At 52.0% G+C, this 27,214-nt stretch overlaps 48 non-coding genes across 48 annotated transcripts; 36 read left to right on the plus strand and 12 right to left on the minus strand.

The window, feature by feature from the left end:
- The first annotated feature begins 111 nt into the window (after positions 1 to 111).
- LOC131452277 (U5 spliceosomal RNA) lies at positions 112 to 224 on the plus strand. The gene has a single exon (XR_009237091.1). It is a non-coding gene; the product is annotated as a U5 spliceosomal RNA (small nuclear RNA).
- Positions 225 to 403: 179 nt separating this feature from the next.
- LOC131452108 (U2 spliceosomal RNA) lies at positions 404 to 596 on the plus strand. The gene has a single exon (XR_009236931.1). It is a non-coding gene; the product is annotated as a U2 spliceosomal RNA (small nuclear RNA).
- Positions 597 to 745: 149 nt separating this feature from the next.
- On the minus strand, positions 746 to 864 carry LOC131451918 (5S ribosomal RNA). Its single transcript, XR_009236750.1, has one exon. It is a non-coding gene; the product is annotated as a 5S ribosomal RNA (ribosomal RNA).
- A 402-nt stretch (positions 865 to 1,266) lies between these two features.
- On the plus strand, positions 1,267 to 1,430 carry LOC131451922 (U1 spliceosomal RNA). Its single transcript, XR_009236754.1, has one exon. It is a non-coding gene; the product is annotated as a U1 spliceosomal RNA (small nuclear RNA).
- Positions 1,431 to 2,436: 1,006 nt separating this feature from the next.
- LOC131451779 (U5 spliceosomal RNA) lies at positions 2,437 to 2,549 on the plus strand. The gene has a single exon (XR_009236617.1). It is a non-coding gene; the product is annotated as a U5 spliceosomal RNA (small nuclear RNA).
- Positions 2,550 to 2,728: 179 nt separating this feature from the next.
- On the plus strand, positions 2,729 to 2,921 carry LOC131452109 (U2 spliceosomal RNA). The gene has a single exon (XR_009236932.1). It is a non-coding gene; the product is annotated as a U2 spliceosomal RNA (small nuclear RNA).
- A 131-nt stretch (positions 2,922 to 3,052) lies between these two features.
- On the minus strand, positions 3,053 to 3,171 carry LOC131452168 (5S ribosomal RNA). The gene has a single exon (XR_009236989.1). It is a non-coding gene; the product is annotated as a 5S ribosomal RNA (ribosomal RNA).
- A 402-nt stretch (positions 3,172 to 3,573) lies between these two features.
- Positions 3,574 to 3,737, plus strand: LOC131452007 (U1 spliceosomal RNA). The gene has a single exon (XR_009236835.1). It is a non-coding gene; the product is annotated as a U1 spliceosomal RNA (small nuclear RNA).
- A 2,084-nt stretch (positions 3,738 to 5,821) lies between these two features.
- On the plus strand, positions 5,822 to 5,934 carry LOC131451780 (U5 spliceosomal RNA). Its single transcript, XR_009236618.1, has one exon. It is a non-coding gene; the product is annotated as a U5 spliceosomal RNA (small nuclear RNA).
- Positions 5,935 to 6,113: 179 nt separating this feature from the next.
- On the plus strand, positions 6,114 to 6,306 carry LOC131452111 (U2 spliceosomal RNA). The gene has a single exon (XR_009236934.1). It is a non-coding gene; the product is annotated as a U2 spliceosomal RNA (small nuclear RNA).
- A 131-nt stretch (positions 6,307 to 6,437) lies between these two features.
- On the minus strand, positions 6,438 to 6,556 carry LOC131452180 (5S ribosomal RNA). Its single transcript, XR_009237000.1, has one exon. It is a non-coding gene; the product is annotated as a 5S ribosomal RNA (ribosomal RNA).
- Positions 6,557 to 6,958: 402 nt separating this feature from the next.
- Positions 6,959 to 7,122, plus strand: LOC131451923 (U1 spliceosomal RNA). Its single transcript, XR_009236755.1, has one exon. It is a non-coding gene; the product is annotated as a U1 spliceosomal RNA (small nuclear RNA).
- A 1,006-nt stretch (positions 7,123 to 8,128) lies between these two features.
- On the plus strand, positions 8,129 to 8,241 carry LOC131451781 (U5 spliceosomal RNA). Its single transcript, XR_009236619.1, has one exon. It is a non-coding gene; the product is annotated as a U5 spliceosomal RNA (small nuclear RNA).
- A 179-nt stretch (positions 8,242 to 8,420) lies between these two features.
- Positions 8,421 to 8,613, plus strand: LOC131452209 (U2 spliceosomal RNA). The gene has a single exon (XR_009237027.1). It is a non-coding gene; the product is annotated as a U2 spliceosomal RNA (small nuclear RNA).
- A 131-nt stretch (positions 8,614 to 8,744) lies between these two features.
- On the minus strand, positions 8,745 to 8,863 carry LOC131452192 (5S ribosomal RNA). The gene has a single exon (XR_009237011.1). It is a non-coding gene; the product is annotated as a 5S ribosomal RNA (ribosomal RNA).
- Positions 8,864 to 9,265: 402 nt separating this feature from the next.
- Positions 9,266 to 9,429, plus strand: LOC131451925 (U1 spliceosomal RNA). Its single transcript, XR_009236757.1, has one exon. It is a non-coding gene; the product is annotated as a U1 spliceosomal RNA (small nuclear RNA).
- Positions 9,430 to 10,435: 1,006 nt separating this feature from the next.
- On the plus strand, positions 10,436 to 10,548 carry LOC131451782 (U5 spliceosomal RNA). Its single transcript, XR_009236620.1, has one exon. It is a non-coding gene; the product is annotated as a U5 spliceosomal RNA (small nuclear RNA).
- Positions 10,549 to 10,727: 179 nt separating this feature from the next.
- Positions 10,728 to 10,920, plus strand: LOC131452112 (U2 spliceosomal RNA). Its single transcript, XR_009236935.1, has one exon. It is a non-coding gene; the product is annotated as a U2 spliceosomal RNA (small nuclear RNA).
- Positions 10,921 to 11,051: 131 nt separating this feature from the next.
- LOC131452203 (5S ribosomal RNA) lies at positions 11,052 to 11,170 on the minus strand. The gene has a single exon (XR_009237022.1). It is a non-coding gene; the product is annotated as a 5S ribosomal RNA (ribosomal RNA).
- Positions 11,171 to 11,572: 402 nt separating this feature from the next.
- Positions 11,573 to 11,736, plus strand: LOC131451926 (U1 spliceosomal RNA). The gene has a single exon (XR_009236758.1). It is a non-coding gene; the product is annotated as a U1 spliceosomal RNA (small nuclear RNA).
- A 1,006-nt stretch (positions 11,737 to 12,742) lies between these two features.
- LOC131451783 (U5 spliceosomal RNA) lies at positions 12,743 to 12,855 on the plus strand. Its single transcript, XR_009236621.1, has one exon. It is a non-coding gene; the product is annotated as a U5 spliceosomal RNA (small nuclear RNA).
- A 179-nt stretch (positions 12,856 to 13,034) lies between these two features.
- On the plus strand, positions 13,035 to 13,227 carry LOC131452207 (U2 spliceosomal RNA). The gene has a single exon (XR_009237025.1). It is a non-coding gene; the product is annotated as a U2 spliceosomal RNA (small nuclear RNA).
- A 149-nt stretch (positions 13,228 to 13,376) lies between these two features.
- On the minus strand, positions 13,377 to 13,495 carry LOC131452215 (5S ribosomal RNA). Its single transcript, XR_009237033.1, has one exon. It is a non-coding gene; the product is annotated as a 5S ribosomal RNA (ribosomal RNA).
- A 402-nt stretch (positions 13,496 to 13,897) lies between these two features.
- Positions 13,898 to 14,061, plus strand: LOC131451927 (U1 spliceosomal RNA). Its single transcript, XR_009236759.1, has one exon. It is a non-coding gene; the product is annotated as a U1 spliceosomal RNA (small nuclear RNA).
- A 1,365-nt stretch (positions 14,062 to 15,426) lies between these two features.
- On the plus strand, positions 15,427 to 15,539 carry LOC131452278 (U5 spliceosomal RNA). Its single transcript, XR_009237092.1, has one exon. It is a non-coding gene; the product is annotated as a U5 spliceosomal RNA (small nuclear RNA).
- Positions 15,540 to 15,718: 179 nt separating this feature from the next.
- On the plus strand, positions 15,719 to 15,911 carry LOC131452208 (U2 spliceosomal RNA). Its single transcript, XR_009237026.1, has one exon. It is a non-coding gene; the product is annotated as a U2 spliceosomal RNA (small nuclear RNA).
- A 131-nt stretch (positions 15,912 to 16,042) lies between these two features.
- On the minus strand, positions 16,043 to 16,161 carry LOC131451869 (5S ribosomal RNA). Its single transcript, XR_009236705.1, has one exon. It is a non-coding gene; the product is annotated as a 5S ribosomal RNA (ribosomal RNA).
- A 402-nt stretch (positions 16,162 to 16,563) lies between these two features.
- LOC131451928 (U1 spliceosomal RNA) lies at positions 16,564 to 16,727 on the plus strand. The gene has a single exon (XR_009236760.1). It is a non-coding gene; the product is annotated as a U1 spliceosomal RNA (small nuclear RNA).
- Positions 16,728 to 17,374: 647 nt separating this feature from the next.
- LOC131451765 (U5 spliceosomal RNA) lies at positions 17,375 to 17,487 on the plus strand. Its single transcript, XR_009236604.1, has one exon. It is a non-coding gene; the product is annotated as a U5 spliceosomal RNA (small nuclear RNA).
- A 179-nt stretch (positions 17,488 to 17,666) lies between these two features.
- Positions 17,667 to 17,859, plus strand: LOC131452113 (U2 spliceosomal RNA). The gene has a single exon (XR_009236936.1). It is a non-coding gene; the product is annotated as a U2 spliceosomal RNA (small nuclear RNA).
- Positions 17,860 to 17,990: 131 nt separating this feature from the next.
- On the minus strand, positions 17,991 to 18,109 carry LOC131451886 (5S ribosomal RNA). The gene has a single exon (XR_009236721.1). It is a non-coding gene; the product is annotated as a 5S ribosomal RNA (ribosomal RNA).
- A 402-nt stretch (positions 18,110 to 18,511) lies between these two features.
- LOC131451929 (U1 spliceosomal RNA) lies at positions 18,512 to 18,675 on the plus strand. Its single transcript, XR_009236761.1, has one exon. It is a non-coding gene; the product is annotated as a U1 spliceosomal RNA (small nuclear RNA).
- Positions 18,676 to 19,322: 647 nt separating this feature from the next.
- On the plus strand, positions 19,323 to 19,435 carry LOC131451767 (U5 spliceosomal RNA). The gene has a single exon (XR_009236605.1). It is a non-coding gene; the product is annotated as a U5 spliceosomal RNA (small nuclear RNA).
- Positions 19,436 to 19,614: 179 nt separating this feature from the next.
- On the plus strand, positions 19,615 to 19,807 carry LOC131452114 (U2 spliceosomal RNA). The gene has a single exon (XR_009236937.1). It is a non-coding gene; the product is annotated as a U2 spliceosomal RNA (small nuclear RNA).
- A 149-nt stretch (positions 19,808 to 19,956) lies between these two features.
- On the minus strand, positions 19,957 to 20,075 carry LOC131451870 (5S ribosomal RNA). Its single transcript, XR_009236706.1, has one exon. It is a non-coding gene; the product is annotated as a 5S ribosomal RNA (ribosomal RNA).
- Positions 20,076 to 20,477: 402 nt separating this feature from the next.
- Positions 20,478 to 20,641, plus strand: LOC131451930 (U1 spliceosomal RNA). Its single transcript, XR_009236762.1, has one exon. It is a non-coding gene; the product is annotated as a U1 spliceosomal RNA (small nuclear RNA).
- Positions 20,642 to 21,288: 647 nt separating this feature from the next.
- On the plus strand, positions 21,289 to 21,401 carry LOC131451768 (U5 spliceosomal RNA). Its single transcript, XR_009236606.1, has one exon. It is a non-coding gene; the product is annotated as a U5 spliceosomal RNA (small nuclear RNA).
- Positions 21,402 to 21,586: 185 nt separating this feature from the next.
- Positions 21,587 to 21,779, plus strand: LOC131452115 (U2 spliceosomal RNA). Its single transcript, XR_009236938.1, has one exon. It is a non-coding gene; the product is annotated as a U2 spliceosomal RNA (small nuclear RNA).
- A 149-nt stretch (positions 21,780 to 21,928) lies between these two features.
- On the minus strand, positions 21,929 to 22,047 carry LOC131451871 (5S ribosomal RNA). Its single transcript, XR_009236707.1, has one exon. It is a non-coding gene; the product is annotated as a 5S ribosomal RNA (ribosomal RNA).
- Positions 22,048 to 22,449: 402 nt separating this feature from the next.
- On the plus strand, positions 22,450 to 22,613 carry LOC131451931 (U1 spliceosomal RNA). Its single transcript, XR_009236763.1, has one exon. It is a non-coding gene; the product is annotated as a U1 spliceosomal RNA (small nuclear RNA).
- A 647-nt stretch (positions 22,614 to 23,260) lies between these two features.
- Positions 23,261 to 23,373, plus strand: LOC131451770 (U5 spliceosomal RNA). Its single transcript, XR_009236608.1, has one exon. It is a non-coding gene; the product is annotated as a U5 spliceosomal RNA (small nuclear RNA).
- A 179-nt stretch (positions 23,374 to 23,552) lies between these two features.
- Positions 23,553 to 23,745, plus strand: LOC131452072 (U2 spliceosomal RNA). Its single transcript, XR_009236897.1, has one exon. It is a non-coding gene; the product is annotated as a U2 spliceosomal RNA (small nuclear RNA).
- A 131-nt stretch (positions 23,746 to 23,876) lies between these two features.
- Positions 23,877 to 23,995, minus strand: LOC131451887 (5S ribosomal RNA). The gene has a single exon (XR_009236722.1). It is a non-coding gene; the product is annotated as a 5S ribosomal RNA (ribosomal RNA).
- Positions 23,996 to 24,397: 402 nt separating this feature from the next.
- On the plus strand, positions 24,398 to 24,561 carry LOC131451932 (U1 spliceosomal RNA). Its single transcript, XR_009236764.1, has one exon. It is a non-coding gene; the product is annotated as a U1 spliceosomal RNA (small nuclear RNA).
- A 647-nt stretch (positions 24,562 to 25,208) lies between these two features.
- Positions 25,209 to 25,321, plus strand: LOC131451793 (U5 spliceosomal RNA). Its single transcript, XR_009236630.1, has one exon. It is a non-coding gene; the product is annotated as a U5 spliceosomal RNA (small nuclear RNA).
- Positions 25,322 to 25,500: 179 nt separating this feature from the next.
- On the plus strand, positions 25,501 to 25,693 carry LOC131452117 (U2 spliceosomal RNA). Its single transcript, XR_009236939.1, has one exon. It is a non-coding gene; the product is annotated as a U2 spliceosomal RNA (small nuclear RNA).
- A 149-nt stretch (positions 25,694 to 25,842) lies between these two features.
- Positions 25,843 to 25,961, minus strand: LOC131452226 (5S ribosomal RNA). Its single transcript, XR_009237044.1, has one exon. It is a non-coding gene; the product is annotated as a 5S ribosomal RNA (ribosomal RNA).
- Positions 25,962 to 27,094: 1,133 nt separating this feature from the next.
- Positions 27,095 to 27,207, plus strand: LOC131451771 (U5 spliceosomal RNA). The gene has a single exon (XR_009236609.1). It is a non-coding gene; the product is annotated as a U5 spliceosomal RNA (small nuclear RNA).
- Positions 27,208 to 27,214: the final 7 nt, after the last annotated feature.

A 27,214-nucleotide genomic window follows, 5' to 3' on the forward strand; every position in this document is an offset into this window, starting at 1 on the left:
AACCAAAAACGTTGAAGAAAGGCTGTCCCAAGGTGGCCGGCCGGGCCGACCGAGACTGTGGTGACTCTGGCGGATAGACTCCTTGGCTGCTCTCAAGGAGAGGGGCTATGTTGACTCTGGTTTTTCTTCAAAATGCTCAAGTCTTTCGCCTTTTACTAAAGACTTCCGTGGAGAGGAACGTCCAAGAGTTTAAGTTATTTTTGGTGGGCTTTGCTGTATGGCTGCGCCCTTTGAGTGTGTCAAATGTCAAGCAGCTGTCCGTCACGGCTCAGAGGTGCACTTAGATCACCGGGGGCTGGAGGTGAGCAGCAGCAGCCTTTGTTATGCGCACTTCAGAAACACGGCACCACAACAAGTAACTTGTGCGCCAAGATCTTGAGTTGGCCCCAGAAACTGGTGGGCCATCGCTTCTCGGCCTTTTGGCTAAGATCAAGTGTAGTATCTGTTCTTATCAGTTTAATATCTGATATGTCCTCTATATGGGGATTAAATATTAAATGCATTTTTGAGCATTGGGCGGTGAAACCTTGGGCTTGCTCTCTTCACTCCTTGCATTGACCTGGTATTGCAGTGCCACCAGGAACGGTGCACCGTTCTCTTTTTTTCTGTGAAAACCAAAGCAAGGCTGAAACTGGAAGGACATTAACGTGTGCCCGTGCGTCAACGTAATTGCAAGCCCACGTTTCTTGTAAGGAAGCAGCAGTGTAAGAGCGTGCTGCAGTGTAAAAGCGTGCTGCAGTGTAAAAGCTTACAGCACCTGGTATTCCCAGGCGGTCTCCCATCCAAGTACTAACCAGGCCCGACCCTGCTTAGCTTCCGAGATCAGACGAGATCGGGCGCGCTCAGGGTGGTGTGGCCGTAAGCCGACGGGCAGGTGACACAGACTCCTTTTATAGACCAGGCAAGGCCCCCTGCTCGTGGAGGGGCTCAAAAGGCAGCCTTCCGAACACACTGCACTTGAGCCTTTATCGCCACTACCTGCTACACTCTATTCCAGTATTAGGAAGCTACACCGAGATGGGTAAGCTGCTGTTGGTGCCGTCAGGTGCAGTTGTTGCTGAATCGATAGGAAATGACAGCCAGGTATGCCAGTGAAAAGGTCGAGTGTTTCCTCTCCAATGTGTGCTGGAGGTTGAAGTTGAACACAGCACAGCATTAACGAGCACCTGAGTCAAGGCATTGGACTCTGGGACTATCCATTTCCTGCACCATCAGCCAAAGAGCTGTGTCTGGGAACAGCCACCCAGTGCTGGGCAAGTACACCTCATACTTACCTGGCAGGGGAGATACCATGATCAAGAAGGTGGTTCACCCAGGGCGAGGCTCAGCCATTGCACTCTGGTTGTGCTGACCCCTGCAAATTCCCCAAACGTGGGAATCTTGACTGCATAATTTTTGCTAGTGGGGTACTGCGTCCGCGCTCTCCCCCGATGACGTAGTTGTAAGCAAAGGTCAGCCGCCCAAGGTTCCGCCTTGTGTGCCCATCTCCAGGCTTCTCACGTGCTCGCAGAGCGACATCCCCAGTCTTTCCAAGTTGCTGGGAATGGGATGGTTGTGGGTGTTGTCTTTTAGCTCTAAGGAAATGTCATGCTCCCTTTCCCGGCTCTTTGTAGGTAGAACTGGATTGTTGGAGATGGATCCATGGCCATCATGCCAAGGGTTAATACTTTGGCACTTGCTCCGTCCACTCCTGTACATTGACCTGATATTGAAGCGATGCCAGGAGCAGCTCACCATTTCAGAAGCCCGGAGGAGTTGGGAAACGGCCCGGCAGTTTGTACTGCTCGGTGTGACACAGAGCTGCTTTGCTCATGCACTCACATCTACCACTAAACCTTGGAGGTGTCCCCCGTGAGCGAGGAATGTGCCACAGCCTCAGCGGTTGATAGAAAACTGCAGCACACAACCAACGGTAAGAATGCGCTTCCAAACATGCAGTCAAATGTGGGCGGTTGATTGGCCCTCTTTGTAGGTAGAACTGGATTGTTGGAGATGGATCCATGGCCATCATGCCAAGGGTTAATACTTTGGCGCTTGCTCCGTCCACTCCTGTACATTGACCTGATATTGAAGCGATGCCAGGAGCAGCTCACCATTTCAGAAGCCCGGAGGAGTTGGGAAACGGCCCGGCAGTTTGTACTGCTCGGTGTGACACAGAGCTGCTTTGCTCATGCACTCACATCTACCACTAAACCTTGGAGGTGTCCCCCGTGAGCGAGGAATGTGCCACAGCCTCAGCGGTTGATAGAAAACTGCAGCACACAACCAACGGTAAGAATGCGCTTCCAAACATGCAGTCAAATGTGGGCGGTTGATTGGCCGGCAAACCAAAAACGTTGAAGAAAGGCTGTCCCAAGGTGGCTGGCCGGGCCGACCGAGACTGTGGTGACTCTGGCGGATAGACTCCTTGGCTGCTCTCAAGGAGAGGGGCTATGTTGTCTCTGGTTTTTCTTCAAAATGCTCAAGTCTTTCGCCTTTTACTAAAGACTTCCGTGGAGAGGAACGTCCAAGAGTTTAAGTTATTTTTGGTGGGCTTTGCTGTATGGCTGCGCCCTTTGAGTGTGTCAAATGTCAAGCAGCTGTCCGTCACGGCTCAGAGGTGCACTTAGATCACCTGGGGGTGGAGGTGAGCAGCAGCAGCCTTTGTTATGCGTACTTCAGAAACACGGCACCACAACAAGTAACTTGTGCGCCAAGATCTTGAGTTGGCCCCAGACACTGGTGGGCCATCGCTTCTCGGCCTTTTGGCTAAGATCAAGTGTAGTATCTGTTCTTATCAGTTTAATATCTGATATGTCCTCTATATGGGGATTAAATATTAAATGCATTTTTGAGCATTGGGCGGTGAAACCTTGGGCTTGCTCTCTTCACTCCTTGCATTGACCTGGTATTGCAGTGCCACCAGGAACGGTGCACCGTTCTCTTTTTTTCTGTGAAAACCAAAGCAAGGCTGAAACTGGAAGGACATTAACGTGTGCCCGTGCGTCAACGTAATTGCAAGCCCACGTTTCTTGTAAGGAAGCAGCAGTGTAAAAGCGTGCTGCAGTGTAAAAGCTTACAGCACCTGGTATTCCCAGGCGGTCTCCCATCCAAGTACTAACCAGGCCCGACCCTGCTTAGCTTCCGAGATCAGACGAGATCGGGCGTGCTCAGGGTGGTGTGGCCGTAAGCCGACGGGCAGGTGACACAGACTCCTTTTATAGACCAGGCAAGGCCCCCTGCTCGTGGAGGGGCTCAAAAGGCAGCCTTCCGAACACACTGCACTTGAGCCTTTATCGCCACTACCTGCTACACTCTATTCCAGTATTAGGAAGCTACACCGAGATGGGTAAGCTGCTGTTGGTGCCGTCAGGTGCAGTTGTTGCTGAATCGATAGGAAATGACAGCCAGGTATGCCAGTGAAAAGGTCGAGTGTTTCCTCTCCAATGTGTGCTGGAGGTTGAAGTTGAACACAGCACAGCATTAACGAGCACCTGAGTCAAGGCATTGGACTCTGGGACTATCCATTTCCTGCACCATCAGCCAAAGAGCTGTGTCTGGGAACAGCCACCCAGTGCTGGGCAAGTACACCTCATACTTACCTGGCAGGGGAGATACCATGATCAAGAAGGTGGTTCACCCAGGGCGAGGCTCAGCTATTGCACTCTGGTTGTGCTGACCCCTGCAAATTCCCCAAACGTGGGAATCTTGACTGCATAATTTTTGCTAGTGGGGTACTGCGTCCGCGCTCTCCCCCGATGACGTAGTTGTAAGCAAAGGTCAGCCGCCCAAGGTTCCGCCTTGTGTGCCCATCTCCAGGCTTCTCACGTGCTCGCAGAGCGACATCCCCAGTCTTTCCAAGTTGCTGGGAATGGGATGGTTGTGGGTGTTGTCTTTTAGCTCTAAGGAAATGTCATGCTCCCTTTCCCGGCTCTTTGTAGGTAGAACTGGATTGTTGGAGATGGATCCATGGCCATCATGCCAAGGGTTAATACTTTGGCGCTTGCTCCGTCCACTCCTGTACATTGACCTGATATTGAAGCGATGCCAGGAGCAGCTCACCATTTCAGAAGCCCGGAGGAGTTGGGAAACGGCCCGGCAGTTTGTACTGCTCGGTGTGACACAGAGCTGCTTTGCTCATGCACTCACATCTACCACTAAACCTTGGAGGTGTCCCCCGTGAGCGAGGAATGTGCCACAGCCTCAGCGGTTGATAGAAAACTGCAGCACACAACCAACGGTAAGAATGCGCTTCCAAACATGCAGTCAAATGTGGGCGGTTGATTGGCCCTCTTTGTAGGTAGAACTGGATTGTTGGAGATGGATCCATGGCCATCATGCCAAGGGTTAATACTTTGGCGCTTGCTCCGTCCACTCCTGTACATTGACCTGATATTGAAGCGATGCCAGGAGCAGCTCACCATTTCAGAAGCCCGGAGGAGTTGGGAAACGGCCCGGCAGTTTGTACTGCTCGGTGTGACACAGAGCTGCTTTGCTCATGCACTCACATCTACCACTAAACCTTGGAGGTGTCCCCCGTGAGCGAGGAATGTGCCACAGCCTCAGCGGTTGATAGAAAACTGCAGCACACAACCAACGGTAAGAATGCGCTTCCAAACATGCAGTCAAATGTGGGCGGTTGATTGGCCCTCTTTGTAGGTAGAACTGGATTGTTGGAGATGGATCCATGGCCATCATGCCAAGGGTTAATACTTTGGCGTTTGCTCCGTCCACTCCTGTACATTGACCTGATATTGAAGCGATGCCAGGAGCAGCTCACCATTTCAGAAGCCCGGAGGAGTTGGGAAACGGCCCGGCAGTTTGTACTGCTCGGTGTGACACAGAGCTGCTTTGCTCATGCACTCACATCTACCACTAAACCTTGGAGGTGTCCCCCGTGAGCGAGGAATGTGCCACAGCCTCAGCGGTTGATAGAAAACTGCAGCACACAACCAACGGTAAGAATGCGCTTCCAAACATGCAGTCAAATGTGGGCGGTTGATTGGCCCTCTTTGTAGGTAGAACTGGATTGTTGGAGATGGATCCATGGCCATCATGCCAAGGGTTAATACTTTGGCGTTTGCTCCGTCCACTCCTGTACATTGACCTGATATTGAAGCGATGCCAGGAGCAGCTCACCATTTCAGAAGCCCGGAGGAGTTGGGAAACGGCCCGGCAGTTTGTACTGCTCGGTGTGACACAGAGCTGCTTTGCTCATGCACTCACATCTACCACTAAACCTTGGAGGTGTCCCCCGTGAGCGAGGAATGTGCCACAGCCTCAGCGGTTGATAGAAAACTGCAGCACACAACCAACGGTAAGAATGCGCTTCCAAACATGCAGTCAAATGTGGGCGGTTGATTGGCCCTCTTTGTAGGTAGAACTGGATTGTTGGAGATGGATCCATGGCCATCATGCCAAGGGTTAATACTTTGGCGCTTGCTCCGTCCACTCCTGTACATTGACCTGATATTGAAGCGATGCCAGGAGCAGCTCACCATTTCAGAAGCCCGGAGGAGTTGGGAAACAGCCGGGCAGTTTGTACTGCTCGGTGTGACACAGAGCTGCTTTGCTCATGCACTCACATCTACCACTAAACCTTGGAGGTGTCCCCCGTGAGCGAGGAATGTGCCACAGCCTCAGCGGTTGATAGAAAACTGCAGCACACAACCAACGGTAAGAATGCGCTTCCAAACATGCAGTCAAATGTGGGCGGTTGATTGGCCGGCAAACCAAAAACGTTGAAGAAAGGCTGTCCCAAGGTGGCCGGCCGGGCCGACCGAGACTGTGGTGACTCTGGCGGATAGACTCCTTGGCTGCTCTCAAAGAAGAGGGGCTATGTTGTCTCTGGTTTTTCTTCAAAATGCTCAAGTCTTTCGCCTTTTACTAAAGACTTCCGTGGAGAGGAACGTCCAAGAGTTTAAGTTATTTTTGGTGGGCTTTGCTGTATGGCTGCGCCCTTTGAGTGTGTCAAATGTCAAGCAGCTGTCCGTCACGGCTCAGAGGTGCACTTAGATCACCTGGGGGTGGAGGTGAGCAGCAGCAGCCTTTGTTATGCGCACTTCAGAAACACGGCACCACAACAAGTAACTTGTGCGCCAAGATCTTGAGTTGGCCCCAGACACTGGTGGGCCATCGCTTCTCGGCCTTTTGGCTAAGATCAAGTGTAGTATCTGTTCTTATCAGTTTAATATCTGATATGTCCTCTATATGGGGATTAAATATTAAATGCATTTTTGAGCATTGGGCGGTGAAACCTTGGGCTTGCTCTCTTCACTCCTTGCATTGACCTGGTATTGCAGTGCCACCAGGAACGGTGCACCGTTCTCTTTTTTTCTGTGAAAACCAAAGCAAGGCTGAAACTGGAAGGACATTAACGTGTGCCCGTGCGTCAACGTAATTGCAAGCCCACGTTTCTTGTAAGGAAGCAGCAGTGTAAAAGCGTGCTGCAGTGTAAAAGCTTACAGCACCTGGTATTCCCAGGCGGTCTCCCATCCAAGTACTAACCAGGCCCGACCCTGCTTAGCTTCCGAGATCAGACGAGATCGGGCGTGCTCAGGGTGGTGTGGCCGTAAGCCGACGGGCAGGTGACACAGACTCCTTTTATAGACCAGGCAAGGCCCCCTGCTCGTGGAGGGGCTCAAAAGGCAGCCTTCCGAACACACTGCACTTGAGCCTTTATCGCCACTACCTGCTACACTCTATTCCAGTATTAGGAAGCTACACCGAGATGGGTAAGCTGCTGTTGGTGCCGTCAGGTGCAGTTGTTGCTGAATCGATAGGAAATGACAGCCAGGTATGCCAGTGAAAAGGTCGAGTGTTTCCTCTCCAATGTGTGCTGGAGGTTGAAGTTGAACACAGCACAGCATTAACGAGCACCTGAGTCAAGGCATTGGACTCTGGGACTATCCATTTCCTGCACCATCAGCCAAAGAGCTGTGTCTGGGAACAGCCACCCAGTGCTGGGCAAGTACACCTCATACTTACCTGGCAGGGGAGATACCATGATCAAGAAGGTGGTTCACCCAGGGCGAGGCTCAGCCATTGCACTCTGGTTGTGCTGACCCCTGCAAATTCCCCAAACGTGGGAATCTTGACTGCATAATTTTTGCTAGTGGGGTACTGCGTCCGCGCTCTCCCCCGATGACGTAGTTGTAAGCAAAGGTCAGCCGCCCAAGGTTCCGCCTTGTGTGCCCATCTCCAGGCTTCTCACGTGCTCGCAGAGCGACATCCCCAGTCTTTCCAAGTTGCTGGGAATGGGATGGTTGTGGGTGTTGTCTTTTAGCTCTAAGGAAATGTCATGCTCCCTTTCCCGGCTCTTTGTAGGTAGAACTGGATTGTTGGAGATGGATCCATGGCCATCATGCCAAGGGTTAATACTTTGGCACTTGCTCCGTCCACTCCTGTACATTGACCTGATATTGAAGCGATGCCAGGAGCAGCTCACCATTTCAGAAGCCCGGAGGAGTTGGGAAACGGCCCGGCAGTTTGTACTGCTCGGTGTGACACAGAGCTGCTTTGCTCATGCACTCACTTCTACCACTAAACCTTGGAGGTGTCCCCCGTGAGCGAGGAATGTGCCACAGCCTCAGCGGTTGATAGAAAACTGCAGCACACAACCAACGGTAAGAATGCGCTTCCAAACATGCAGTCAAATGTGGGCGGTTGATTGGCCCTCTTTGTAGGTAGAACTGGATTGTTGGAGATGGATCCATGGCCATCATGCCAAGGGTTAATACTTTGGCGCTTGCTCCGTCCACTCCTGTACATTGACCTGATATTGAAGCGATGCCAGGAGCAGCTCACCATTTCAGAAGCCCGGAGGAGTTGGGAAACGGCCCGGCAGTTTGTACTGCTCGGTGTGACACAGAGCTGCTTTGCTCATGCACTCACATCTACCACTAAACCTTGGAGGTGTCCCCCGTGAGCGAGGAATGTGCCACAGCCTCAGCGGTTGATAGAAAACTGCAGCACACAACCAACGGTAAGAATGCGCTTCCAAACATGCAGTCAAATGTGGGCGGTTGATTGGCCGGCAAACCAAAAACGTTGAAGAAAGGCTGTCCCAAGGTGGCTGGCCGGGCCGACCGAGACTGTGGTGACTCTGGCGGATAGACTCCTTGGCTGCTCTCAAGAAGAGGGGCTATGTTGTCTCTGGTTTTTCTTCAAAATGCTCAAGTCTTTCGCCTTTTACTAAAGACTTCCGTGGAGAGGAACGTCCAAGAGTTTAAGTTATTTTTGGTGGGCTTTGCTGTATGGCTGCGCCCTTTGAGTGTGTCAAATGTCAAGCAGCTGTCCGTCACGGCTCAGAGGTGCACTTAGATCACCTGGGGGTGGAGGTGAGCAGCAGCAGCCTTTGTTATGCGTACTTCAGAAACACGGCACCACAACAAGTAACTTGTGCGCCAAGATCTTGAGTTGGCCCCAGACACTGGTGGGCCATCGCTTCTCGGCCTTTTGGCTAAGATCAAGTGTAGTATCTGTTCTTATCAGTTTAATATCTGATATGTCCTCTATATGGGGATTAAATATTAAATGCATTTTTGAGCATTGGGCGGTGAAACCTTGGGCTTGCTCTCTTCACTCCTTGCATTGACCTGGTATTGCAGTGCCACCAGGAACCGTGCACCGTTCTCTTTTTTTCTGTGAAAACCAAAGCAAGGCTGAAACTGGAAGGACATTAACGTGTGCCCGTGCGTCAACGTAATTGCAAGCCCACGTTTCTTGTAAGGAAGCAGCAGTGTAAAAGCGTGCTGCAGTGTAAAAGCTTACAGCACCTGGTATTCCCAGGCGGTCTCCCATCCAAGTACTAACCAGGCCCGACCCTGCTTAGCTTCCGAGATCAGACGAGATCGGGCGTGCTCAGGGTGGTGTGGCCGTAAGCCGACGGGCAGGTGACACAGACTCCTTTTATAGACCAGGCAAGGCCCCCTGCTCGTGGAGGGGCTCAAAAGGCAGCCTTCCGAACACACTGCACTTGAGCCTTTATCGCCACTACCTGCTACACTCTATTCCAGTATTAGGAAGCTACACCGAGATGGGTAAGCTGCTGTTGGTGCCGTCAGGTGCAGTTGTTGCTGAATCGATAGGAAATGACAGCCAGGTATGCCAGTGAAAAGGTCGAGTGTTTCCTCTCCAATGTGTGCTGGAGGTTGAAGTTGAACACAGCACAGCATTAACGAGCACCTGAGTCAAGGCATTGGACTCTGGGACTATCCATTTCCTGCACCATCAGCCAAAGAGCTGTGTCTGGGAACAGCCACCCAGTGCTGGGCAAGTACACCTCATACTTACCTGGCAGGGGAGATACCATGATCAAGAAGGTGGTTCACCCAGGGCGAGGCTCAGCCATTGCACTCTGGTTGTGCTGACCCCTGCAAATTCCCCAAACGTGGGAATCTTGACTGCATAATTTTTGCTAGTGGGGTACTGCGTCCGCGCTCTCCCCCGATGACGTAGTTGTAAGCAAAGGTCAGCCGCCCAAGGTTCCGCCTTGTGTGCCCATCTCCAGGCTTCTCACGTGCTCGCAGAGCGACATCCCCAGTCTTTCCAAGTTGCTGGGAATGGGATGGTTGTGGGTGTTGTCTTTTAGCTCTAAGGAAATGTCATGCTCCCTTTCCCGGCTCTTTGTAGGTAGAACTGGATTGTTGGAGATGGATCCATGGCCATCATGCCAAGGGTTAATACTTTGGCGCTTGCTCCGTCCACTCCTGTACATTGACCTGATATTGAAGCGATGCCAGGAGCAGCTCACCATTTCAGAAGCCCGGAGGAGTTGGGAAACGGCCCGGCAGTTTGTACTGCTCGGTGTGACACAGAGCTGCTTTGCTCATGCACTCACATCTACCACTAAACCTTGGAGGTGTCCCCCGTGAGCGAGGAATGTGCCACAGCCTCAGCGGTTGATAGAAAACTGCAGCACACAACCAACGGTAAGAATGCGCTTCCAAACATGCAGTCAAATGTGGGCGGTTGATTGGCCCTCTTTGTAGGTAGAACTGGATTGTTGGAGATGGATCCATGGCCATCATGCCAAGGGTTAATACTTTGGCGCTTGCTCCGTCCACTCCTGTACATTGACCTGATATTGAAGCGATGCCAGGAGCAGCTCACCATTTCAGAAGCCCGGAGGAGTTGGGAAACGGCCCGGCAGTTTGTACTGCTCGGTGTGACACAGAGCTGCTTTGCTCATGCACTCACATCTACCACTAAACCTTGGAGGTGTCCCCCGTGAGCGAGGAATGTGCCACAGCCTCAGCGGTTGATAGAAAACTGCAGCACACAACCAACGGTAAGAATGCGCTTCCAAACATGCAGTCAAATGTGGGCGGTTGATTGGCCGGCAAACCAAAAACGTTGAAGAAAGGCTGTCCCAAGGTGGCTGGCCGGGCCGACCGAGACTGTGGTGACTCTGGCGGATAGACTCCTTGGCTGCTCTCAAGAAGAGGGGCTATGTTGTCTCTGGTTTTTCTTCAAAATGCTCAAGTCTTTCGCCTTTTACTAAAGACTTCCGTGGAGAGGAACGTCCAAGAGTTTAAGTTATTTTTGGTGGGCTTTGCTGTATGGCTGCGCCCTTTGAGTGTGTCAAATGTCAAGCAGCTGTCCGTCACGGCTCAGAGGTGCACTTAGATCACCTGGGGGTGGAGGTGAGCAGCAGCAGCCTTTGTTATGCGTACTTCAGAAACACGGCACCACAACAAGTAACTTGTGCGCCAAGATCTTGAGTTGGCCCCAGACACTGGTGGGCCATCGCTTCTCGGCCTTTTGGCTAAGATCAAGTGTAGTATCTGTTCTTATCAGTTTAATATCTGATATGTCCTCTATATGGGGATTAAATATTAAATGCATTTTTGAGCATTGGGCGGTGAAACCTTGGGCTTGCTCTCTTCACTCCTTGCATTGACCTGGTATTGCAGTGCCACCAGGAACGGTGCACCGTTCTCTTTTTTTCTGTGAAAACCAAAGCAAGGCTGAAACTGGAAGGACATTAACGTGTGCCCGTGCGTCAACGTAATTGCAAGCCCACGTTTCTTGTAAGGAAGCAGCAGTGTAAAAGCGTGCTGCAGTGTAAAAGCTTACAGCACCTGGTATTCCCAGGCGGTCTCCCATCCAAGTACTAACCAGGCCCGACCCTGCTTAGCTTCCGAGATCAGACGAGATCGGGCGTGCTCAGGGTGGTGTGGCCGTAAGCCGACGGGCAGGTGACACAGACTCCTTTTATAGACCAGGCAAGGCCCCCTGCTCGTGGAGGGGCTCAAAAGGCAGCCTTCCGAACACACTGCACTTGAGCCTTTATCGCCACTACCTGCTACACTCTATTCCAGTATTAGGAAGCTACACCGAGATGGGTAAGCTGCTGTTGGTGCCGTCAGGTGCAGTTGTTGCTGAATCGATAGGAAATGACAGCCAGGTATGCCAGTGAAAAGGTCGAGTGTTTCCTCTCCAATGTGTGCTGGAGGTTGAAGTTGAACACAGCACAGCATTAACGAGCACCTGAGTCAAGGCATTGGACTCTGGGACTATCCATTTCCTGCACCATCAGCCAAAGAGCTGTGTCTGGGAACAGCCACCCAGTGCTGGGCAAGTACACCTCATACTTACCTGGCAGGGGAGATACCATGATCAAGAAGGTGGTTCACCCAGGGCGAGGCTCAGCCATTGCACTCTGGTTGTGCTGACCCCTGCAAATTCCCCAAACGTGGGAATCTTGACTGCATAATTTTTGCTAGTGGGGTACTGCGTCCGCGCTCTCCCCCGATGACGTAGTTGTAAGCAAAGGTCAGCCGCCCAAGGTTCCGCCTTGTGTGCCCATCTCCAGGCTTCTCACGTGCTCGCAGAGCGACATCCCCAGTCTTTCCAAGTTGCTGGGAATGGGATGGTTGTGGGTGTTGTCTTTTAGCTCTAAGGAAATGTCATGCTCCCTTTCCCGGCTCTTTGTAGGTAGAACTGGATTGTTGGAGATGGATCCATGGCCATCATGCCAAGGGTTAATACTTTGGCACTTGCTCCGTCCACTCCTGTACATTGACCTGATATTGAAGCGATGCCAGGAGCAGCTCACCATTTCAGAAGCCCGGAGGAGTTGGGAAACGGCCCGGCAGTTTGTACTGCTCGGTGTGACACAGAGCTGCTTTGCTCATGCACTCACTTCTACCACTAAACCTTGGAGGTGTCCCCCGTGAGCGAGGAATGTGCCACAGCCTCAGCGGTTGATAGAAAACTGCAGCACACAACCAACGGTAAGAATGCGCTTCCAAACATGCAGTCAAATGTGGGCGGTTGATTGGCCCTCTTTGTAGGTAGAACTGGATTGTTGGAGATGGATCCATGGCCATCATGCCAAGGGTTAATACTTTGGCGCTTGCTCCGTCCACTCCTGTACATTGACCTGATATTGAAGCGATGCCAGGAGCAGCTCACCATTTCAGAAGCCCGGAGGAGTTGGGAAACGGCCCGGCAGTTTGTACTGCTCGGTGTGACACAGAGCTGCTTTGCTCATGCACTCACATCTACCACTAAACCTTGGAGGTGTCCCCCGTGAGCGAGGAATGTGCCACAGCCTCAGCGGTTGATAGAAAACTGCAGCACACAACCAACGGTAAGAATGCGCTTCCAAACATGCAGTCAAATGTGGGCGGTTGATTGGCCGGCAAACCAAAAACGTTGAAGAAAGGCTGTCCCAAGGTGGCTGGCCGGGCCGACCGAGACTGTGGTGACTCTGGCGGATAGACTCCTTGGCTGCTCTCAAGAAGAGGGGCTATGTTGTCTCTGGTTTTTCTTCAAAATGCTCAAGTCTTTCGCCTTTTACTAAAGACTTCCGTGGAGAGGAACGTCCAAGAGTTTAAGTTATTTTTGGTGGGCTTTGCTGTATGGCTGCGCCCTTTGAGTGTGTCAAATGTCAAGCAGCTGTCCGTCACGGCTCAGAGGTGCACTTAGATCACCTGGGGGTGGAGGTGAGCAGCAGCAGCCTTTGTTATGCGTACTTCAGAAACACGGCACCACAACAAGTAACTTGTGCGCCAAGATCTTGAGTTGGCCCCAGACACTGGTGGGCCATCGCTTCTCGGCCTTTTGGCTAAGATCAAGTGTAGTATCTGTTCTTATCAGTTTAATATCTGATATGTCTTCTATATGGGGATTAAATATTAAATGCATTTTTGAGCATTGGGCGGTGAAACCTTGGGCTTGCTCTCTTCACTCCTTGCATTGACCTGGTATTGCAGTGCCACCAGGAACGGTGCACCGTTCTCTTTTTTTCTGTGAAAACCAAAGCAAGGCTGAAACTGGAAGGACATTAACGTGTGCCCGTGCGTCAACGTAATTGCAAGCCCACGTTTCTTGTAAGGAAGCAGCAGTGTAAAAGCGTGCTGCAGTGTAAAAGCGTGCTGCAGTGTAAAAGCTTACAGCACCTGGTATTCCCAGGCGGTCTCCCATCCAAGTACTAACCAGGCCCGACCCTGCTTAGCTTCCGAGATCAGACGAGATCGGGCGTGCTCAGGGTGGTGTGGCCGTAAGCCGACGGGCAGGTGACACAGACTCCTTTTATAGACCAGGCAAGGCCCCCTGCTCGTGGAGGGGCTCAAAAGGCAGCCTTCCGAACACACTGCACTTGAGCCTTTATCGCCACTACCTGCTACACTCTATTCCAGTATTAGGAAGCTACACCGAGATGGGTAAGCTGCTGTTGGTGCCGTCAGGTGCAGTTGTTGCTGAATCGATAGGAAATGACAGCCAGGTATGCCAGTGAAAAGGTCGAGTGTTTCCTCTCCAATGTGTGCTGGAGGTTGAAGTTGAACACAGCACAGCATTAACGAGCACCTGAGTCAAGGCATTGGACTCTGGGACTATCCATTTCCTGCACCATCAGCCAAAGAGCTGTGTCTGGGAACAGCCACCCAGTGCTGGGCAAGTACACCTCATACTTACCTGGCAGGGGAGATACCATGATCAAGAAGGTGGTTCACCCAGGGCGAGGCTCAGCCATTGCACTCTGGTTGTGCTGACCCCTGCAAATTCCCCAAACGTGGGAATCTTGACTGCATAATTTTTGCTAGTGGGGTACTGCGTCCGCGCTCTCCCCCGATGACGTAGTTGTAAGCAAAGGTCAGCCGCCCAAGGTTCCGCCTTGTGTGCCCATCTCCAGGCTTCTCACGTGCTCGCAGAGCGACATCCCCAGTCTTTCCAAGTTGCTGGGAATGGGATGGTTGTGGGTGTTGTCTTTTAGCTCTAAGGAAATGTCATGCTCCCTTTCCCGGCTCTTTGTAGGTAGAACTGGATTGTTGGAGATGGATCCATGGCCATCATGCCAAGGGTTAATACTTTGGCGCTTGCTCCGTCCACTCCTGTACATTGACCTGATATTGAAGCGATGCCAGGAGCAGCTCACCATTTCAGAAGCCCGGAGGAGTTGGGAAACAGCCCGGCAGTTTGTACTGCTCGGTGTGACACAGAGCTGCTTTGCTCATGCACTCACATCTACCACTAAACCTTGGAGGTGTCCCCCGTGAGCGAGGAATGTGCCACAGCCTCAGCGGTTGATAGAAAACTGCAGCACACAACCAACGGTAAGAATGCGCTTCCAAACATGCAGTCAAATGTGGGCGGTTGATTGGCCCTCTTTGTAGGTAGAACTGGATTGTTGGAGATGGATCCATGGCCATCATGCCAAGGGTTAATACTTTGGCGCTTGCTCCGTCCACTCCTGTACATTGACCTGATATTGAAGCGATGCCAGGAGCAGCTCACCATTTCAGAAGCCCGGAGGAGTTGGGAAACGGCCCGGCAGTTTGTACTGCTCGGTGTGACACAGAGCTGCTTTGCTCATGCACTCACATCTACCACTAAACCTTGGAGGTGTCCCCCGTGAGCGAGGAATGTGCCACAGCCTCAGCGGTTGATAGAAAACTGCAGCACACAACCAACGGTAAGAATGCGCTTCCAAACATGCAGTCAAATGTGGGCGGTTGATTGGCCCTCTTTGTAGGTAGAACTGGATTGTTGGAGATGGATCCATGGCCATCATGCCAAGGGTTAATACTTTGGCGCTTGCTCCGTCCACTCCTGTACATTGACCTGATATTGAAGCGATGCCAGGAGCAGCTCACCATTTCAGAAGCCCGGAGGAGTTGGGAAACGGCCCGGCAGTTTGTACTGCTCGGTGTGACACAGAGCTGCTTTGCTCATGCACTCACATCTACCACTAAACCTTGGAGGTGTCCCCCGTGAGCGAGGAATGTGCCACAGCCTCAGCGGTTGATAGAAAACTGCAGCACACAACCAACGGTAAGAATGCGCTTCCAAACATGCAGTCAAATGTGGGCGGTTGATTGGCCGGCAAACCAAAAACGTTGAAGAAAGGCTGTCCCAAGGTGGCCGGCCGGGCCGACCGAGACTGTGGTGACTCTGGCGGATAGACTCCTTGGCTGCTCTCAAGGAGAGGGGCTATGTTGACTCTGGTTTTTCTTCAAAATGCTCAAGTCTTTCGCCTTTTACTAAAGACTTCCGTGGAGAGGAACGTCCAAGAGTTTAAGTTATTTTTGGTGGGCTTTGCTGTATGGCTGCGCCCTTTGAGTGTGTCAAATGTCAAGCAGCTGTCCGTCACGGCTCAGAGGTGCACTTAGATCACCGGGGGGTGGAGGTGAGCAGCAGCAGCCTTTGTTATGCGCACTTCAGAAACACGGCACCACAACAAGTAACTTGTGCGCCAAGATCTTGAGTTGGCCCCAGAAACTGGTGGGCCATCGCTTCTCGGCCTTTTGGCTAAGATCAAGTGTAGTATCTGTTCTTATCAGTTTAATATCTGATATGTCCTCTATATGGGGATTAAATATTAAATGCATTTTTGAGCATTGGGCGGTGACACCTTGGGCTTGCTCTCTTCAGTCCTTGCATTGACCTGGTATTGCAGTGCCACCAGGAACGGTGCACCGTTCTCTTTTTTTCTGTGAAAACCAAAGCAAGGCTGAAACTGGAAGGACATTAACGTGTGCCCGTGCGTCAACGTAATTGCAAGCCCACGTTTCTTGTAAGGAAGCAGCAGTGTAAAAGCGTGCTGCAGTGTAAAAGCTTACAGCACCTGGTATTCCCAGGCGGTCTCCCATCCAAGTACTAACCAGACCCGACCCTGCTTAGCTTCCGAGATCAGACGAGATCGGGCGTGCTCAGGGTGGTGTGGCCGTAAGCCGACGGGCAGGTGACACAGACTCCTTTTATAGACCAGGCAAGGCCCCCTGCTCGTGGAGGGGCTCAAAAGGCAGCCTTCCGAACACACTGCACTTGAGCCTTTATCGCCACTACCTGCTACACTCTATTCCAGTATTAGGAGGCTACACCGAGATGGGTAAGCTGCTGTTGGTGCCGTCAGGTGCAGTTGTTGCTGAATCGATAGGAAATGACAGCCAGGTATGCCAGTGAAAAGGTCGAGTGTTTCCTCTCCAATGTGTGCTGGAGGTTGAAGTTGAACACAGCACAGCCTTAACGAGCACCTGAGTCAAGGCATTGGACTCTGGGACTATCCATTTCCTGCACCATCAGCCAAAGAGCTGTGTCTGGGAACAGCCACCCAGTGCTGGGCAAGTACACCTCATACTTACCTGGCAGGGGAGATACCATGATCAAGAAGGTGGTTCACCCAGGGCGAGGCTCAGCCATTGCACTCTGGTTGTGCTGACCCCTGCAAATTCCCCAAACGTGGGAATCTTGACTGCATAATTTTTGCTAGTGGGGTACTGCGTCCGCGCTCTCCCCCGATGACGTAGTTGTAAGCAAAGGTCAGCCGCCCAAGGTTCCGCCTTGTGTGCCCATCTCCAGGCTTCTCACGTGCTCGCAGAGCGACGTCCCCAGTCTTTCCAAGTTGCTGGGAATGGGATGGTTGTGGGTGTTGTCTTTTAGCTCTAAGGAAATGTCATGCTCCCTTTCCCGGCTCTTTGTAGGTAGAACTGGATTGTTGGAGATGGATCCATGGCCATCATGCCAAGGGTTAATACTTTGGCGCTTGATCCGTCCACTCCTGTACATTGACCTGATATTGAAGCGATGCCAGGAGCAGCTCACCATTTCAGAAGCCCGGAGGAGTTGGGAAACGGCCCGGCAGTTTGTACTGCTCGGTGTGACACAGAGCTGCTTTGCTCATGCACTCACATGTACCACTAAACCTTGGAGGTGTCCCCCGTGAGCGAGGAATGTGCCACAGCCTCAGCGGTTGATAGAAAACTGCAGCACACAACCAACGGTAAGAATGCGCTTCCAAACATGCAGTCAAATGTGGGCGGTTGATTGGCCGGCAAACCAAAAACGTTGAAGAAAGGCTGTCCCAAGGTGGCCGGCCGGGCCGACCGAGACTGTGGTGACTCTGGCGGATAGACTCCTTGGCTGCTCTCAAGGAGAGGGGCTATGTTGACTCTGGTTTTTCTTCAATATGCTCAAGTCTTTCGCCTTTTACTAAAGACTTCCGTGGAGAGGAACGTCCAAGAGTTTAAGTTATTTTTGGTGGGCTTTGCTGTATGGCTGCGCCCTTTGAGTGTGTCAAATGTCAAGCAGCTGTCCGTCACGGCTCAGAGGTGCACTTAGATCACCTGGGGGTGGAGGTGAGCAGCAGCAGCCTTTGTTATGCGCACTTCAGAAACACGGCACCACAACAAGTAACTTGTGCGCCAAGATCTTGAGTTGGCCCCAGACACTGGTGGGCCATCGCTTCTCGGCCTTTTGGCTAAGATCAAGTGTAGTATCTGTTCTTATCAGTTTAATATCTGATATGTCCTCTATATGGGGATTAAATATTAAATGCATTTTTGAGCATTGGGCGGTGAAACCTTGGGCTTGCTCTCTTCACTCCTTGCATTGACCTGGTATTGCAGTGCCACCAGGAACGGTGCACCGTTCTCTTTTTTTCTGTGAAAACCAAAGCAAGGCTGAAACTGGAAGGACATTAACGTGTGCCCGTGCGTCAACGTAACTGCAAGCCCACGTTTCTTGTAAGGAAGCAGCAGTGTAAAAGCGTGCTGCAGTGTAAAAGCTTACAGCACCTGGTATTCCCAGGCGGTCTCCCATCCAAGTACTAACCATGCCCGACCCTGCTTAGCTTCCGAGATCAGACGAGATCGGGCGTGCTCAGGGTGGTGTGGCCGTAAGCCGACGGGCAGGTGACACAGACTCCTTTTATAGACCAGGCAAGGCCCCCTGCTCGTGGAGGGGCTCAAAAGGCAGCCTTCCGAACACACTGCACTTGAGCCTTTATCGCCACTACCTGCTACACTCTATTCCAGTATTAGGAAGCTACACCGAGATGGGTAAGCTGCTGTTGGTGCCGTCAGGTGCAGTTGTTGCTGAATCGATAGGAAATGACAGCCAGGTATGCCAGTGAAAAGGTCGAGTGTTTCCTCTCCAATGTGTGCTGGAGGTTGAAGTTGAACACAGCACAGCCTTAACGAGCACCTGAGTCAAGGCATTGGACTCTGGGACTATCCATTTCCTGCACCATCAGCCAAAGAGCTGTGTCTGGGAACAGCCACCCAGTGCTGGGCAAGTACACCTCATACTTACCTGGCAGGGGAGATACCATGATCAAGAAGGTGGTTCACCCAGGGCGAGGCTCAGCCATTGCACTCTGGTTGTGCTGACCCCTGCAAATTCCCCAAACGTGGGAATCTTGACTGCATAATTTTTGCTAGTGGGGTACTGCGTCCGCGCTCTCCCCCGATGACGTAGTTGTAAGCAAAGGTCAGCCGCCCAAGGTTCCGCCTTGTGTGCCCATCTCCAGGCTTCTCACGTGCTCGCAGAGCGACGTCCCCAGTCTTTCCAAGTTGCTGGGAATGGGATGGTTGTGGGTGTTGTCTTTTAGCTCTAAGGAAATGTCATGCTCCCTTTCCCGGCTCTTTGTAGGTAGAACTGGATTGTTGGAGATGGATCCATGGCCATCATGCCAAGGGTTAATACTTTGGCGCTTGATCCGTCCACTCCTGTACATTGACCTGATATTGAAGCGATGCCAGGAGCAGCTCACCATTTCAGAAGCCCGGAGGAGTTGGGAAACGGCCCGGCAGTTTGTACTGCTCGGTGTGACACAGAGCTGCTTTGCTCATGCACTCACATGTACCACTAAACCTTGGAGGTGTCCCCCGTGAGCGAGGAATGTGCCACAGCCTCAGCGGTTGATAGAAAACTGCAGCACACAACCAACGGTAAGAATGCGCTTCCAAACATGCAGTCAAATGTGGGCGGTTGATTGGCCGGCAAACCAAAAACGTTGAAGAAAGGCTGTCCCAAGGTGGCCGGCCGGGCCGACCGAGACTGTGGTGACTCTGGCGGATAGACTCCTTGGCTGCTCTCAAGGAGAGGGGCTATGTTGACTCTGGTTTTTCTTCAATATGCTCAAGTCTTTCGCCTTTTACTAAAGACTTCCGTGGAGAGGAACGTCCAAGAGTTTAAGTTATTTTTGGTGGGCTTTGCTGTATGGCTGCGCCCTTTGAGTGTGTCAAATGTCAAGCAGCTGTCCGTCACGGCTCAGAGGTGCACTTAGATCACCTGGGGGTGGAGGTGAGCAGCAGCAGCCTTTGTTATGCGCACTTCAGAAACACGGCACCACAACAAGTAACTTGTGCGCCAAGATCTTGAGTTGGCCCCAGACACTGGTGGGCCATCGCTTCTCGGCCTTTTGGCTAAGATCAAGTGTAGTATCTGTTCTTATCAGTTTAATATCTGATATGTCCTCTATATGGGGATTAAATATTAAATGCATTTTTGAGCATTGGGCGGTGAAACCTTGGGCTTGCTCTCTTCACTCCTTGCATTGACCTGGTATTGCAGTGCCACCAGGAACGGTGCACCGTTCTCTTTTTTTCTGTGAAAACCAAAGCAAGGCTGAAACTGGAAGGACATTAACGTGTGCCCGTGCGTCAACGTAATTGCAAGCCCACGTTTCTTGTAAGGAAGCAGCAGTGTAAAAGCGTGCTGCAGTGTAAAAGCGTGCTGCAGTGTAAAAGCTTACAGCACCTGGTATTCCCAGGCGGTCTCCCATCCAAGTACTAACCAGACCCGACCCTGCTTAGCTTCCGAGATCAGACGAGATCGGGCGTGCTCAGGGTGGTGTGGCCGTAAGCCGACGGGCAGGTGACACAGACTCCTTTTATAGACCAGGCAAGGCCCCCTGCTCGTGGAGGGGCTCAAAAGGCAGCCTTCCGAACACACTGCACTTGAGCCTTTATCGCCACTACCTGCTACACTCTATTCCAGTATTAGGAAGCTACACCGAGATGGGTAAGCTGCTGTTGGTGCCGTCAGGTGCAGTTGTTGCTGAATCGATAGGAAATGACAGCCAGGTATGCCAGTGAAAAGGTCGAGTGTTTCCTCTCCAATGTGTGCTGGAGGTTGAAGTTGAACACAGCACAGCCTTAACGAGCACCTGAGTCAAGGCATTGGACTCTGGGACTATCCATTTCCTGCACCATCAGCCAAAGAGCTGTGTCTGGGAACAGCCACCCAGTGCTGGGCAAGTACACCTCATACTTACCTGGCAGGGGAGATACCATGATCAAGAAGGTGGTTCACCCAGGGCGAGGCTCAGCCATTGCACTCTGGTTGTGCTGACCCCTGCAAATTCCCCAAACGTGGGAATCTTGACTGCATAATTTTTGCTAGTGGGGTACTGCGTCCGCGCTCTCCCCCGATGACGTAGTTGTAAGCAAAGGTCAGCCGCCCAAGGTTCCGCCTTGTGTGCCCATCTCCAGGCTTCTCACGTGCTCGCAGAGCGACGTCCCCAGTCTTTCCAAGTTGCTGGGAATGGGATGGTTGTGGGTGTTGTCTTTTAGCTCTAAGGAAATGTCATGCTCCCTTTCCCGGCTCTTTGTAGGTAGAACTGGATTGTTGGAGATGGATCCATGGCCATCATGCCAAGGGTTAATACTTTGGCGCTTGATCCGTCCACTCCTGTACATTGACCTGATATTGAAGCGATGCCAGGAGCAGCTCACCATTTCAGAAGCCCGGAGGAGTTGGGAAACGGCCCGGCAGTTTGTACTGCTCGGTGTGACACAGAGCTGCTTTGCTCATGCACTCACATGTACCACTAAACCTTGGAGGTGTCCCCCGTGAGCGAGGAATGTGCCACAGCCTCAGCGGTTGATAGAAAACTGCAGCACACAACCAACGGTAAGAATGCGCTTCCAAACATGCAGTCAAATGTGGGCGGTTGATTGGCCGGCAAACCAAAAACGTTGAAGAAAGGCTGTCCCAAGGTGGCCGGCCGGGCCGACCGAGACTGTGGTGACTCTGGCGGATAGACTCCTTGGCTGCTCTCAAGGAGAGGGGCTATGTTGACTCTGGTTTTTCTTCAATATGCTCAAGTCTTTCGCCTTTTACTAAAGACTTCCGTGGAGAGGAACGTCCAAGAGTTTAAGTTATTTTTGGTGGGCTTTGCTGTATGGCTGCGCCCTTTGAGTGTGTCAAATGTCAAGCAGCTGTCCGTCACGGCTCAGAGGTGCACTTAGATCACCTGGGGGTGGAGGTGGAGGTGAGCAGCAGCAGCCTTTGTTATGCGCACTTCAGAAACACGGCACCACAACAAGTAACTTGTGCGCCAAGATCTTGAGTTGGCCCCAGACACTGGTGGGCCATCGCTTCTCGGCCTTTTGGCTAAGATCAAGTGTAGTATCTGTTCTTATCAGTTTAATATCTGATATGTCCTCTATATGGGGATTAAATATTAAATGCATTTTTGAGCATTGGGCGGTGAAACCTTGGGCTTGCTCTCTTCACTCCTTGCATTGACCTGGTATTGCAGTGCCACCAGGAACGGTGCACCGTTCTCTTTTTTTCTGTGAAAACCAAAGCAAGGCTGAAACTGGAAGGACATTAACGTGTGCCCGTGCGTCAACGTAATTGCAAGCCCACGTTTCTTGTAAGGAAGCAGCAGTGTAAAAGCGTGCTGCAGTGTAAAAGCGTGCTGCAGTGTAAAAGCTTACAGCACCTGGTATTCCCAGGCGGTCTCCCATCCAAGTACTAACCAGACCCGACCCTGCTTAGCTTCCGAGATCAGACGAGATCGGGCGTGCTCAGGGTGGTGTGGCCGTAAGCCGACGGGCAGGTGACACAGACTCCTTTTATAGACCAGGCAAGGCCCCCTGCTCGTGGAGGGGCTCAAAAGGCAGCCTTCCGAACACACTGCACTTGAGCCTTTATCGCCACTACCTGCTACACTCTATTCCAGTATTAGGAAGCTACACCGAGATGGGTAAGCTGCTGTTGGTGCCGTCAGGTGCAGTTGTTGCTGAATCGATAGGAAATGACAGCCAGGTATGCCAGTGAAAAGGTCGAGTGTTTCCTCTCCAATGTGTGCTGGAGGTTGAAGTTGAACACAGCACAGCCTTAACGAGCACCTGAGTCAAGGCATTGGACTCTGGGACTATCCATTTCCTGCACCATCAGCCAAAGAGCTGTGTCTGGGAACAGCCACCCAGTGCTGGGCAAGTACACCTCATACTTACCTGGCAGGGGAGATACCATGATCAAGAAGGTGGTTCACCCAGGGCGAGGCTCAGCCATTGCACTCTGGTTGTGCTGACCCCTGCAAATTCCCCAAACGTGGGAATCTTGACTGCATAATTTTTGCTAGTGGGGTACTGCGTCCGCGCTCTCCCCCGATGACGTAGTTGTAAGCAAAGGTCAGCCGCCCAAGGTTCCGCCTTGTGTGCCCATCTCCAGGCTTCTCACGTGCTCGCAGAGCGACGTCCCCAGTCTTTCCAAGTTGCTGGGAATGGGATGGTTGTGGGTGTTGTCTTTTAGCTCTAAGGAAATGTCATGCTCCCTTTCCCGGCTCTTTGTAGGTAGAACTGGATTGTTGGAGATGGATCCATGGCCATCATGCCAAGGGTTAATACTTTGGCGCTTGATCCGTCCACTCCTGTACATTGACCTGATATTGAAGCGATGCCAGGAGCAGCTCACCATTTCAGAAGCCCGGAGGAGTTGGGAAACGGCCCGGCAGTTTGTACTGCTCGGTGTGACACAGAGCTGCTTTGCTCATGCACTCACATGTACCACTAAACCTTGGAGGTGTCCCCCGTGAGCGAGGAATGTGCCACAGCCTCAGCGGTTGATAGAAAACTGCAGCACACAACCAACGGTAAGAATGCGCTTCCAAACATGCAGTCAAATGTGGGCGGTTGATTGGCCGGCAAACCAAAAACGTTGAAGAAAGGCTGTCCCAAGGTGGCCGGCCGGGCCGACCGAGACTGTGGTGACTCTGGCGGATAGACTCCTTGGCTGCTCTCAAGGAGAGGGGCTATGTTGACTCTGGTTTTTCTTCAAAATGCTCAAGTCTTTCGCCTTTTACTAAAGACTTCCGTGGAGAGGAACGTCCAAGAGTTTAAGTTATTTTTGGTGGGCTTTGCAGTATGGCTGCGCCCTTTGAGTGTGTCAAATGTCAAGCAGCTGTCCGTCACGGCTCAGAGGTGCACTTAGATCACCTGGGGGTGGAGGTGAGCAGCAGCAGCCTTTGTTATGCGCACTTCAGAAACACGGCACCACAACAAGTAACTTGTGCGCCAAGATCTTGAGTTGGCCCCAGACACTGGTGGGCCATCGCTTCTCGGCCTTTTGGCTAAGATCAAGTGTAGTATCTGTTCTTATCAGTTTAATATCTGATATGTCCTCTATATGGGGATTAAATATTAAATACATTTTTGAGCATTGGGCGGTGAAACCTTGGGCTTGCTCTCTTCACTCCTTGCATTGACCTGGTATTGCAGTGCCACCAGGAACGGTGCACCGTTCTCTTTTTTTCTGTGAAAACCAAAGCAAGGCTGAAACTGGAAGGACATTAACGTGTGCCCGTGCGTCAACGTAACTGCAAGCCCACGTTTCTTGTAAGGAAGCAGCAGTGTAAAAGCGTGCTGCAGTGTAAAAGCTTACAGCACCTGGTATTCCCAGGCGGTCTCCCATCCAAGTACTAACCATGCCCGACCCTGCTTAGCTTCCGAGATCAGACGAGATCGGGCGTGCTCAGGGTGGTGTGGCCGTAAGCCGACGGGCAGGTGACACAGACTCCTTTTATAGACCAGGCAAGGCCCCCTGCTCGTGGAGAGGCTCAAAAGGCAGCCTTCCGAACACACTGCACTTGAGCCTTTATCGCCACTACCTGCTACACTCTATTCCAGTATTAGGAAGCTACACCGAGATGGGTAAGCTGCTGTTGGTGCCGTCAGGTGCAGTTGTTGCTGAATCGATAGGAAATGACAGCCAGGTATGCCAGTGAAAAGGTCGAGTGTTTCCTCTCCAATGTGTGCTGGAGGTTGAAGTTGAACACAGCACAGCCTTAACGAGCACCTGAGTCAAGGCATTGGACTCTGGGACTATCCATTTCCTGCACCATCAGCCAAAGAGCTGTGTCTGGGAACAGCCACCCAGTGCTGGGCAAGTACACCTCATACTTACCTGGCAGGGGAGATACCATGATCAAGAAGGTGGTTCACCCAGGGCGAGGCTCAGCCATTGCACTCTGGTTGTGCTGACCCCTGCAAATTCCCCAAACGTGGGAATCTTGACTGCATAATTTTTGCTAGTGGGGTACTGCGTCCGCGCTCTCCCCCGATGACGTAGTTGTAAGCAAAGGTCAGCCGCCCAAGGTTCCGCCTTGTGTGCCCATCTCCAGGCTTCTCACGTGCTCGCAGAGCGACGTCCCCAGTCTTTCCAAGTTGCTGGGAATGGGATGGTTGTGGGTGTTGTCTTTTAGCTCTAAGGAAATGTCATGCTCCCTTTCCCGGCTCTTTGTAGGTAGAACTGGATTGTTGGAGATGGATCCATGGCCATCATGCCAAGGGTTAATACTTTGGCGCTTGCTCCGTCCACTCCTGTACATTGACCTGATATTGAAGCGATGCCAGGAGCAGCTCACCATTTCAGAAGCCCGGAGGAGTTGGGAAACGGCCCGGCAGTTTGTACTGCTCGGTGTGACACAGAGCTGCTTTGCTCATGCACTCACATGTACCACTAAACCTTGGAGGTGTCCCCCGTGAGCGAGGAATGTGCCACAGCCTCAGCGGTTGATAGAAAACTGCAGCACACAACCAACGGTAAGAATGCGCTTCCAAACATGCAGTCAAATGTGGGCGGTTGATTGGCCGGCAAACCAAAAACGTTGAAGAAAGGCTGTCCCAAGGTGGCCGGCTGGGCCGACCGAGACTGTGGTGACTCTGGCGGATAGACTCCTTGGCTGCTCTCAAGGAGAGGGGCTATGTTGACTCTGGTTTTTCTTCAAAATGCTCAAGTCTTTCGCCTTTTACTAAAGACTTCTGTGGAGAGGAACGTCCAAGAGTTTAAGTTATTTTTGGTGGGCTTTGCTGTATGGCTGCGCCCTTTGAGTGTGTCAAATGTCAAGCAGCTGTCCGTCACGGCTCAGAGGTGCACTTAGATCACCTGGGGGTGGAGGTGAGCAGCAGCAGCCTTTGTTATGCGCACTTCAGAAACACGGCACCACAACAAGTAACTTGTGCGCCAAGATCTTGAGTTGGCCCCAGACACTGGTGGGCCATCGCTTCTCGGCCTTTTGGCTAAGATCAAGTGTAGTATCTGTTCTTATCAGTTTAATATCTGATATGTCCTCTATATGGGGATTAAATATTAAATGCATTTTTGAGCATTGGGCGGTGAAACCTTGGGCTTGCTCTCTTCACTCCTTGCATTGACCTGGTATTGCAGTGCCACCAGGAACGGTGCACCGTTCTCTTTTTTTCTGTGAAAACCAAAGCAAGGCTGAAACTGGAAGGACATTAACGTGTGCCCGTGCGTCAACGTAATTGCAAGCCCACGTTTCTTGTAAGGAAGCAGCAGTGTAAAAGCGTGCTGCAGTGTAAAAGCGTGCTGCAGTGTAAAAGCTTACAGCACCTGGTATTCCCAGGCGGTCTCCCATCCAAGTACTAACCAGGCCCGACCCTGCTTAGCTTCCGAGATCAGACGAGATCGGGCGTGCTCAGGGTGGTGTGGCCGTAAGCCGGCGGGCAGGTGACACAGACTCCTTTTATAGACCAGGCAAGGCCCCCTGCTCGTGGAGGGGCTCAAAAGGCAGCCTTCCGAACACACTGCACTTGAGCCTTTATCGCCACTACCTGCTACACTCTATTCCAGTATTAGGAAGCTACACCGAGATGGGTAAGCTGCTGTTGGTGCCGTCAGGTGCAGTTGTTGCTGAATCGATAGGAAATGACAGCCAGGTATGCCAGTGAAAAGGTCGAGTGTTTCCTCTCCAATGTGTGCTGGAGGTTGAAGTTGAACACAGCACAGCCTTAACGAGCACCTGAGTCAAGGCATTGGACTCTGGGACTATCCATTTCCTGCACCATCAGCCAAAGAGCTGTGTCTGGGAACAGCCACCCAGTGCTGGGCAAGTACACCTCATACTTACCTGGCAGGGGAGATACCATGATCAAGAAGGTGGTTCACCCAGGGCGAGGCTCAGCCATTGCACTCTGGTGCTCCCGATGACGTAGTTGTAAGCAAAGGTCAGCCGCCCAAGGTTCCGCCTTGTGTGCCCATCTCCAGGCTTCTCACGTGCTCGCAGAGCGACGTCCCCAGTCTTTCCAAGTTGCTGGGAATGGGATGGTTGTGGGTGTTGTCTTTTAGCTCTAAGGAAATGTCATGCTCCCTTTCCCGGCTCTTTGTAGGTAGAACTGGATTGTTGGAGATGGATCCATGGCCATCATGCCAAGGGTTAATACTTTGGCGCTTGATCCGTCCACTCCTGTACATTGACCTGATATTGAAGCGATGCCAGGAGCAGCTCACCATTTCAGAAGCCCGGAGGAGTTGGGAAACGGCCCGGCAGTTTGTACTGCTCGGTGTGACACAGAGCTGCTTTGCTCATGCACTCACATGTACCACTAAACCTTGGAGGTGTCCCCCGTGAGCGAGGAATGTGCCACAGCCTCAGCGGTTGATAGAAAACTGCAGCACACAACCAACGGTAAGAATGCGCTTCCAAACATGCAGTCAAATGTGGGCGGTTGATTGGCCGGCAAACCAAAAACGTTGAAGAAAGGCTGTCCCAAGGTGGCCGGCCGGGCCGACCGAGACTGTGGTGACTCTGGCGGATAGACTCCTTGGCTGCTCTCAAGGAGAGGGGCTATGTTGACTCTGGTTTTTCTTCAAAATGCTCAAGTCTTTCGCCTTTTACTAAAGACTTCCGTGGAGAGGAACGTCCAAGAGTTTAAGTTATTTTTGGTGGGCTTTGCAGTATGGCTGCGCCCTT

Source organism: Solea solea, unplaced genomic scaffold (assembly GCF_958295425.1).
Source record: "Solea solea unplaced genomic scaffold, fSolSol10.1 scaffold_48, whole genome shotgun sequence".
Classification (NCBI taxonomy): Eukaryota; Metazoa; Chordata; class Actinopteri; order Pleuronectiformes; family Soleidae; genus Solea; species Solea solea.